Here is a 10,935-nt window from a genome sequence, read left to right as displayed (position 1 = left end):
CAAAACAACCCTGCCACTATCCATCTGCAGCTGTTCTGTATTTTGTACCAGTGGAAGTTGGCAATCTTACACACACATTTAGCAGGAAAAAAAGCCATCAGCAATCATTGTGTGCTGCTGTGACCGGGAAAGGCTGCACAGAAAGCTGCCAGGGCCAGGAGAAAACAAAGCGGCAAACTCCATTACAATGTTGGTTAGGTAATGTAACCATGGTGTAACCCCAGATTCACAGAATATAGGCGTAGCTGTATCCGTCACTATTTCAGTGTGTTTTCAGTTCATGAAAGTTAATTGTAACATTTTGATTGACTTAAAAAAAGTTTTGTTCAAAAAGGCCCTCTACAGAGTCAGATGTTTAAGTTTTTTCAGGTAAGCACATTTTGTTTTAATGGTTTTAAGCCTGTTTTTTCGCTAGCTAATTAGCATTAGCATTATCACAGTTAACCATAGACTGTAAATGCACCATTCTAACCAAGTTAGCAGCTAGCAGCTAGTGTTAGGGTCAGCTCCACCCTCTTGTTCAAATATGGTCACTTCTGGCTCCAAAAATCCAAGAAGGAGATGGTTAAAATGCAAACTCGAGGCTTCACAATGGGAGTCCACAAAACAATGGGTGACATCACAGTGGCTACATTCATCATTTTTTACAGCCTATGGAGAAAACGACGCTGCTTCCCGCTGCAGGGATGGTTAGCGGCAACTGGTATCATCTCTTGCTGCATTCACTTGCACTTGGATATGGGAGTTTCTCTCTTGTAAATTTCCAATATATTTTTGAATTAGATTGCCCAAAACTGGGGTAGCAGCTATGTGGGAAGGCATTTTGGCAGCTGCCACTCCGTGCCACCCCGGTGGATCCGCCTCTGGTTTTATTTTCAGTCTATGATCACAGTTAAGCTAAATGACATGTTTCTCACATTTGTAAGCAGTCAGTCTGTGTGAACTGACAGACTGTGATTGATATCCAAGCTGTGGCAAACGATCAGTGACAGGTTTGACTGAACCAACTCTAGGGGTGGTCGAAAAATGTGTGATATTTTTATTACTTGTTTTTGTCAGTTGCTGAAAATAGTAAAACGATCATTGATATAGACTGCTTAAATATAATCACCTGATTGCGGGGACTGTATGATGATAAGTTTATTTTAAAAAAGACAAAAAGTGGGGTGGAAAAACCATAATTTTGCTACCCCTAATCGAATAATGGGGATGCATTTGCTCCACATGTTCCATTGCTCCTATACACACACCCACACATAGACACGGATACCTGCTTCCCTTTAAATCAATCAAATTTCTTCTTCAGTGATACCATGTGACGGGTGCTTTGATAAGACAAGGGAAGCAATAATAGCCTTCCACACACTAAGTACATTGTATTTTACATTACTATGCAGACAGCGCTGTTCATGGACATGTGTTGAGAACAACTGAAGAAAGAAACCAAGCACTGTACAATAAATAGCATTGTGTAACGGTGTAGAGATCCTTTGCTAAAGACCAGCAAGAGTAAGAGGATGATGTAGATGTGGATATACGTGTAGATGTGGTCTCGGGGGTTTTTGTACAGTGCACTTCTTACTCATAACCTCTCTTCATTCTTCAGCCCTCAGGCTTACAGCTGCTTCGTTGTAGCGAGGATAATTTGCTCCTTTTTCTAAATCAAAACTTCTTGAGTCCACAGGTTTTTTTTTAGAAAAAGTATGAGAAATGTTTTTTGTTGGGGTTTTTTTGTAAAACAATGACAGAATGGATGACAAACTTTCTGATCGTCCTATGAAACAACAGTGTGTAACCACTGTGTGTCTGGTAAAGTTTTTAAAAATCTTACCTTTACTTTTGAGGGCTTCGGCTCATTAGTAGAGCCGATTAATCGATTAATCAATAAACAAAAACAGTAAACATTTAAAAATGCTAATGCCATTCACTGACAACAGCTTCTCACATGTGAATACTTGCTATTTTTATAGTAATCCATCATAATAAAGCAAGTATATTTGGACCGTTGGTTGGACAAAACAAGCAATTTGAAGATGTGAACTTGGGCTGTGGGAAACTGTGGTGGGCATTTTCCACTATTTCTGGATGTCAATCAAGAAAATAATCTACAGATTAATCAATAATGGAATAATGATTAGTTGCAGCCCTACTCTTTGGATCTTATTCTATCACAATAGAATAAGTAGAGTATGCCACCAAAATATTAAGATAGTATCAAGGCATTGGCTTTGTCTTGCCTACTCAATTATATCCATACCCTACTATTAGACATCACAACATGTGTGTGTATTTGTGTGTCTACAAGAACAATAATGAGGGGAACATTGATAAAGGAGCTTATAATTTCAATGCAGTAACCTTAGTATGCACAACAGACACATTTTGTGCATGCACACATCTACAGGCTTTAAGATTTTCATGTCTGGGATTTATTAGTCTGTGTACTTCTCTCTCTCTGCTTTGTAGCGCAGACACACACACATACACACAGACACATAGACACATAGCCACACATGCATGTACATGTGTGTGATGTAAAAGGCTTTCTGGAGCATGAAATAAGCTTTCCTGGGGAACAGTGAAGAAGAGAGTGGCTGATGTCCCCTGCTATTTCTTAATTAAGTACACGCAGCTCTCATCTTAAAATCGTAAATGTCACCTCAGAGCTTCTGGCTACCGTTCCAGTCCTTCCTCTTGGTTATGGCTCGTAAGTAAAATGCTGAGGCGCAGTCTGAGTAATGCAGCACTTGGCCATAGTCTTAATAAGATGCTGTGAGTGAAGGGCTCTGTTGCTATAGTAGCAGGTCATCCATTATTTTTTAATCCCAAAGATAAACTTGAGAATTAAATTTTGTTCTTAATGTCAGAGTGGAAAAAAAAAAAAAACGGAAAAATCTCCCAAGAGTTTCCAAACAGGTAAATAGATTCTTTACTCTCCTCCTCCTCCCATCCCTCTACTCCCTCTGGCTCCATACCACACCCAAGAAAGTGTGATGTTGTTGTGTGTGATGTGTGTGTGTGTGTGCGCATGTGCGTGATGTGCTCTGGACTGTGATGAGCCGAGAGGAGGCAGCTTGATGATAAGAAACATATCAGTGCGCAGCACCTGCTTGCCTGCCTCCAAACTGACTGACTACACAAGCCGATTGCATGTGGAGTCCCTCTCATTGTCGCAGCAAAAAATCCCAACGCTATAATGAGGAAAGTGGAGTGTGAAGACCGATGGTGAAGGCTCAGGTTTGCCAATGAATGCATTTTCTCCCTGCGTGCCGCTAAAAATTAACCATATCAAAGAAATTTTTTTAGAAATTTTCAGTATTTGTTGTTGTAACTTCAACTTGTGATCAATCTTTGAGAAAGATAAGAGAAGAAAAGTTGGAGCTTTGAAGATGAAGCTGCCTCTAGCCTCAAAAACAAACAATTTTGTCTGAACCCTACAAGCCTCAGTACATTTGTCACTGTGTAATAAAAAGCTGTAGATTTTTGCTGACAGATTAGCTCCCCTCAGTAGTTACACACATTTCAGCTTGTTTTACCTGTGCTATAATAGTCCTACCAACTCTGATCATGTGTTTCCAATATGTACAGCTCCTTTTATTGGGACACTGTAAATATCTTTTGTCTTCTCTACCACCTTATTATCTTGGATGGTTCATAAGCACATAATCTGTCTTTCAAGTCACTCTTTGTGTTCTGTTTGGTTGTCTGAGCAGCTCACTAGAGCGGCAGAAAGATGCTATAAATAAAAATAAATACAATATTTAGAGCAGTATCACAAAGCACAGCCGTTGATTATCTTAACGCAATCAGACGTTTGTTTGTCCTAGGCTCAGAGTAAGAAGGTTTGAGCATAGACGCCTGCAAGCATCTCTGTCTCCACTGCTACCACTGATGCAAACCACAATGTCTATATTGTTTTTAATTTTAAACTGTATTTCACGCATAACTTCCTGTTTTTCCCCACAAAATCAGAATTTACCAACCGGAACCCCGGCTTCCCTGTAATTCCTTCTTCTCCCTCACATCCAAATACACGTAAACAAACACTGTATTGCTCTAACCTCTCGGTGCCCCTGTCACAACACCACCACTTTGCAATCAACTTTGCTTTTTCAAACTTCACACACATGGCTGAGCACAGGCTATCACACTGCACTGAAGAGCAGAGGAGACGAGCTGTGACGATTAGCCGAGGCAGGGCCTGGGCCTCGAGGAGAGCAGCAAGCAAACACCTCTATGCCACTCAGCATCCTAGGCACAATCACAAACACACTCTCCAAGTCCACCACTAACACAAAGATGCGAAATGTAACAATAAATGTGGGATGAGTCATTAGCAATTCTGACATTTCATGTCAGCCTTTGTAATTAATTATGAAAAGATGGGTAAAGTTTAATATCTATAATCAAAGAGGTAGAACAGGAAAAATAATATTCCTCAATCAAAGAACAGTTGAAATTACTACAAAGTGACAAGTCTACACAAAAGAGACCTACGCTTATTATCTGTGACTCAAATAGATTCATATTTCTCCTAGTCTCGCCTTCACCATCATGACATAAATGTTCCTCAGTCTACTGTGGGTGCAGTGCACCACTCTTTACGCAATAGAGACAATGTCACTGATTGATCCCTTCAAATGGTCCTGCAAAAGGTTCAATATGACACCCCACCCAGGGCATTACTAGCAATCTTGTTGATAATCTCCACATTCGCATTGATCATCATGTGGCTCCCTCCCCCCTCATACTCAGTTATCACTCTGTGGTTGCTGATACGGAGCTACATTATTGATCACAGCCCATTAACAGGGATAGAAGTGCACAGTTGCAGCCCAGTTCATCACAACTCATGGTGGAGCCATCATTCACCGGCCACCTATACTTGCGACTGGAATATGCAGGTACACTTTACACCAGGTACCTTCTATGAACAAATTCTGAGATTTTACTGGAGCATAAATGACTCTGAGGTGCTGCTTGACTCTTATCAAACAGAGCTGAAGGGTGGGTATATAGAATTTTTGTCAAAACTAAAATTAAAAAAAAGAAAAAATGAATCTATACTGTGCTTTCTATATTAACTGTGCTGGTTGAATAACTTTAGAAGTGTAGAATTAAATTTTACTGGGCTTAATACTGACGTTGTGCTATTTTGCATCTCCAGAACAACAAACATGTTGGTGAAATGCTAAATATATCATTGCTTGCAGAGGGACAGTGTTACGTTGATTTAAAGCAATACATGAAGCATACTTACTTACTCATAAGATATCGAGGAACAGTTTCTTTTTTTCAAATATTGAACACCCTGACTGATGCTGGCAAGCGAATTACACATGACAATGGCAACCGCAACAACAATTGCATGCAGTCAGCGGTTCTGCTTCAATGCAATAGTCAAGCTCTTTTAGATATGTGCACCACAGCGGGCTACATATTCCTCTCCCCTCTCCTTTGCCCAGGGTGCATTAAATGGATTAAAGCACTAAGAGCAGCCAAGCACATATTCATTTTCTCCATATTGAGGGTGAGAGCAGCAGACAGCGTATTATGGAGTGTCACAAAGTCCCTGAACCATTTCTCCAAATCAGAGACAGAAGATTAAAATCTTTAGAGTAGATACAATCTTCTTCATTAAGCAGCTTTAATGCTACAGTTTATTTGCTTTTTACCCAACATAAGTAGGAATTACCATATTCATATGGGAGAAAAGCTATGACTAATAATGTATTAAAATATAATGGCCAAGAAACTGTGTTGAAGGCAAAAAAAATTTCACTATTTTCACCAGTGTCAGTAATGTAAGGACACTGGCTTTCTGTTGCTTTACTCTGTGTGTGTGTGTGTGTGTGTGTGTCAATACAATGCTGTAATGTCTTTATCTTTACTCCCTGTAATATCTTTTTATTTCCAAGTCTGACTGAAAATATGAAAGCCAACTGGGTGATCATCACACAAATAAATCAATTCCCTTACTGCCGCTGGTCAAACTTGTCTCCTAAATTACTTTAATCTATAATAAATGTGCAATGGAAAATATATGACAGTATGAAGGGAATATTATTCTTGCCTGGATTATGTTAATTGGCAATGTTTTGTTAGAAAAGAGAGAGTGTGATATCTTATACCCAGCAAAAAGTGATGAGGAAGTATGTGGTCGTGTGGATACTTTGGCATCAAAAGGTCATGACTTTGACACCAGAGATTTTGAAATGAATTGAGTCCCATATGTGCTAGATTTTGTTAAGGTCCAAATCCAGAAAAAACAGAACCAAAACCACAATCAATCTCCAAATCTGTAAGCCTCACTTGATTTTCTGGGTGCTTACAGAGTCCACACAATTGCCATTTCTGTCTTATGAAATAAAGAAACAGCTTTGAGTTGCCTAAACCATGATGTTCATGCTTGTATAGAAGTTACTGAAGAAAACAAAGATGACACTAACTTGCGCAGATGTGTTTAATATAAACAATTTGAGTTGGTAGTGAACACTTTGCAGACAGTCAAGCCAAAGTCAAGTCAAATTTTATTTATACAGCCCATCACAAATTTGCCTCAAGGGCCTTTATGATCTGCACAACATATAACACCATCTATCCTTAGACCCTTATTCATGCTGGATACATATAAAGGTTTGCATTATTATGTTGATAAAAAGTTATCTGAGTATGTTTCCTACAAAACCAAAAGCAGGTTTCACAGAGGTTTCAACCAACATATTTTACATACTGTATGCCAAGATTGTATTAGATTATGTATTTACTGTAACACAACATGGAATGATTTTAATACAGTAGAGATGTTGCAGCACTGCTTCATTCTTCAGGAAAAGCCCAAAAGATGTCTGTGCAATTGTGGGTTTCATAGCACGTTGAATGAGTTACAATGGATGGATATTTGGATGGGTGGATAGATATGTTTTCGAAAATATTGTACCAATCAAAATTTGGACACCTTCACATTCATTTGAATGTAAAAGTGCATCCAAATTTTTAACTGGTAGTGTAACTGTGGCAACACATTAGAAAACCTCAAAGAGAACAATAGCTACACGATTGCTGCACAGCAGTGGACTTTGGTCCAAGCTGAGGCTGCAGGGCCCTGGCTGGAACCAAGCAGGCAGGCAGCAGGAGCATGGCAGCTCAGCAGGCCAGATAATTACACACCCTGATGGAGCAGCCACTTGGTATTCTCAGCACACCCACAAAAACATACCAGCACTAGATAAGTCAGTGGTGAGAATGGGAGAGATGGGGAGGAAGAAAGAGAGGGAGTGCTGCTACACCTTCCTGCTCAGCCAGACCCAGACGGCAGGCGCCTGGGTTACAAATCAACCCCTTGCTGTGGTCTGGACTTTAGGTGCTGAGCCTTCTGACAGACAAAACCAACATGATATGCTAAAGGACTGAATCTTACATTTTACTCAGTGACGTATAATCTTTTGAATGAGTGGAATCACCTCAACCTGTCAATAAACAAAAGCATTCTCCTGGTCAGAAAGCTGCATCACTGTTGGGAAAGAAAGAAAGAAACAGTAATGACAAAAGCAGAAGATGCACCTCAGTGAGTTATGTGATAGCAAGGTCGACCAGAGAGGTCACACTGGATATTGTGGTTAATGAGGTGTTGTACTGGTGTGTTCACACATTGTCATTTGTACATGTAAATGAGAATATGGGTGGAACTATAGTACCAACTGTTGTTACATTGTGACAATATTCTCTCTTTAGCTTTTTATGGGAGACGTTAATGTACAATTGAGCAAAATAGCACAGCTAATATCACTTTTGTGAAGTTAAGCACAATGCATACATTCATTTTACAGAAAGACAGATTGTGGAAATGTGTCTTGAGTCAGAAAATTTGTTTACCCTATGTGAAATGCATGACTGAATATGAGTCAAAAGCACAAACATAGAAAAAGGGGGACGGTGTGCGAAATAAACTGCATGCTGCAGACTGCAGGAGAAGACCACTTTATTGGTAGTCACAGAAGGGCGGAGTTGGGAGGGGCATGTGGGTGATATCTCATGGGTGGCAGAGATAGGAGGAGGAGGGGGAGCAGCCATGCTGTATTTCGTAGAGAATGAGTGTCACTCTGTGTCGTTCCGCTGTCAGGCGAGCTGCTGAGAGCTGTGTGCTTCACTGAAGGGTGACAGCAAAGAGACAGAGCTGCTCTGCTGCTATCACAGCCACTCTGCCTCTTAGTTTTAAGCTGTGAACTTCTGGCTAGTGTAACTGGCTGCAGGCTTCTGGACCTGAGTGGCTAATCATGTCATCTTCACTATGTATGTGAAAGCTATAGTCAAAGACAACTGTTGGCTAATGGTCTCATTTACAGCCCCTTTGCACCAAAAACATGGTGGAGGCTCGAATTGATTTTGTAAAGGTCAGGTGTATTAGCCTTTGGTGGTAGCTTGACCACACTGCTAACACTTAAATCTTCCATCTTATTTACAGTATTTATACATCTTGAAAGGTCAGGTAAACAACAAGAAAGGAAGCCGGCACGCAGTCTGTACAGTCCCATCAGAGCTCAGGCTGGTTGAAAGACGGGGAGAAAATAAAGCGACACAGGCCTGAGTTTCTCCTTTCATCTTCTGACTGATAAATCAAATGGAGTCATCCTCCCCAGCCTGAGAAGATAGATTCAAAATAACCAGCCAAGTAAACTGCATCTCCTAGCAGATTTTTTCCATTTTAATTTAATTTCAGTTCATATTCATTGGACTAACAAGCAGCAACAAACAGGTGTGCTGCTTCATGGATGGGTAAAGTGGACCCAAATGGAAGGTTAAGAAGATTGCCTCTGTGGTATTCACCAAACACCGGTGCTATGGAGATGCAGCTCTAAACTTGGCTTCTTCTACCTCTCTCAGTTTAAAAGCCCATCCTTGCTGCTGGAATTTAGGTCCAGTTCATATTATACAGGGATTATTGCATTATATTGTGGCGGTACTGATCCTCCAGACCACAGCCGATCGGAAAGTAGTAGCAGTAGTATCACAGGTATCCAAAACATTCTTTATTCTATGTCAAAGTGGCAAAGTGAATAAACTCTGTGCAATGTTCTGTCAAGCAGAGGAGAAAATCCCAAATTGGAGTAATAAAGTGCAAATTCTTTCCTTCACAACATTAGATCATTTCATTGGGGCTCACTTGTAAAAGCTGCCCTCAGGAGAATATTATGTAGTTATGAGTGTGATGTAGAGGAATAAATAGAAAAGGATGCCAACACAGCTTTGGCTTTCATCAGTCAGCATCGTCATGTATGCCTCAATATTTATGACCGCTACAGGGCTTCAGCAGTCTCTGGACAGCATTAAAGTCGCCCCTTGTCCTCTATAAATATTTTCTTTATGGCCGGGAAGTGAGGGAAAGTCGTAACAAGCTATTACATGGATGAGCTGCATTTCTTAACCTCATCCGCCTTTTATCAACAAAGATCCTGCTCAGTGACCTGCAGAGACGGTCAGAGCTGAACATCTGTTTGGCTAACCTCCTCCACCCATTTATTCTCCGTGACAGACCACCTCTTAACCACCATGGTGATCCAACACCTTCCTCTCCATATCTAATCTGATCTCTTCAATCTGCGTACAGATATACAGCTTTACACTTTCAAATTGCATGCGAAAACAAACAAAATGGCTGACATTCCTTTTATTCTCAGTGGGAAATGCAATATTTTAAGATAGTTTCGGCATTAAGATGTGTTTTGATAACATTTCTAATGAGAAATGCGCATTTTATATTCATATTCAATGAATGTATATAATGTTAGGTTTTTAGGTATTACAAGGATTTTTGCAGGCTTTCTATTATTGCTATGGTGGTTGCTATGGATGCTGCTATTTCTGAAACCATGTAGTTGGATGTTGTGTAGTTATCTGAGCTGTTATGTTTTGTGCATTATTTTATGTAACTGTTTGATAATGTTCTTTCAATAAAAAACATAGATTTTAGAGCGCCCCAGGGATGAATTGAATTTGAAATCCAGAATTTGAAGCTTTGTGATTGGCTGACTGGAGGACCTGCCTGGAAGTGTTTCCTCACTGTCACCATGTTAAGATTTTCTTTAAATGATATCTTTAACATTTCTCAGCACAAAAACATGAAAATGTTCTTGATAACTCAACAATGTGATAAATTCATGTTTAGGCCATCAGTTTGAATTATTTCACACATACAATCAGATTTGAAATATCTAATTGTTAAACGGGTGAAAATTAATTTTAACCATACTTTACCCGTATTTGACAGTGCCCCCAGTTATTGACTATACTCACATGATAGCTGAGGTCAAGAGCTCTTTATAACAGTTGGTCTCATGTCTGCAGCCCCTTCTGTTGCTGTATTATAAGCCTTCAAACATGCACCAAGGCAAAGGTTCAAAGGTCAGTATTTCAAAGCAGGAGCCATGTAGACTCTCCATACTGACATATTTTACTCTCCAGGTTGCGACTTTTCCAACAATGTATTTGGTTTAGCTCTACAACAGTTTTTTTTTCTCATTTCATGGACACAAGCCATCCAAGCCCTAGTTTCAGAGAGCACTTTGAAGGCCCAATATATAAAATGAAAATTTTTGTTTGTTTGTTTGTTTGTTTTTTCCAAAGTGAGTCACCTTCAGATATTACAATACTGCTTACAATTTAGGGCATTACTACAGGCTTGGAGGAAGGCCTGAGGTGCTTGGGTTAGGGTTAGGGTTAGGGCTGAAAAGACCAACCTGTTCTCATTCCCAGGTCATCAAATACTAATGCATGCATAAGCTACTATTTACACAACCCTGGAGATTTTTATGATCTTTATGATTCTTGGTTTTGGGATTTTCTGTCAGCATGACATACAGTAGCCCATTCAATCAGAATCTGTTTTATTAGCCAATGCAAGCATACAAAGAATGTGTCTTGATGTTTGCTCCCAAA

The sequence above is a fragment of the Thunnus maccoyii genome, chromosome 8, assembly GCF_910596095.1.
Source record: "Thunnus maccoyii chromosome 8, fThuMac1.1, whole genome shotgun sequence".
NCBI classification, from domain to species: Eukaryota; Metazoa; Chordata; class Actinopteri; order Scombriformes; family Scombridae; genus Thunnus; species Thunnus maccoyii.
Note: the sequence above shows the minus strand (reverse complement) of the source record.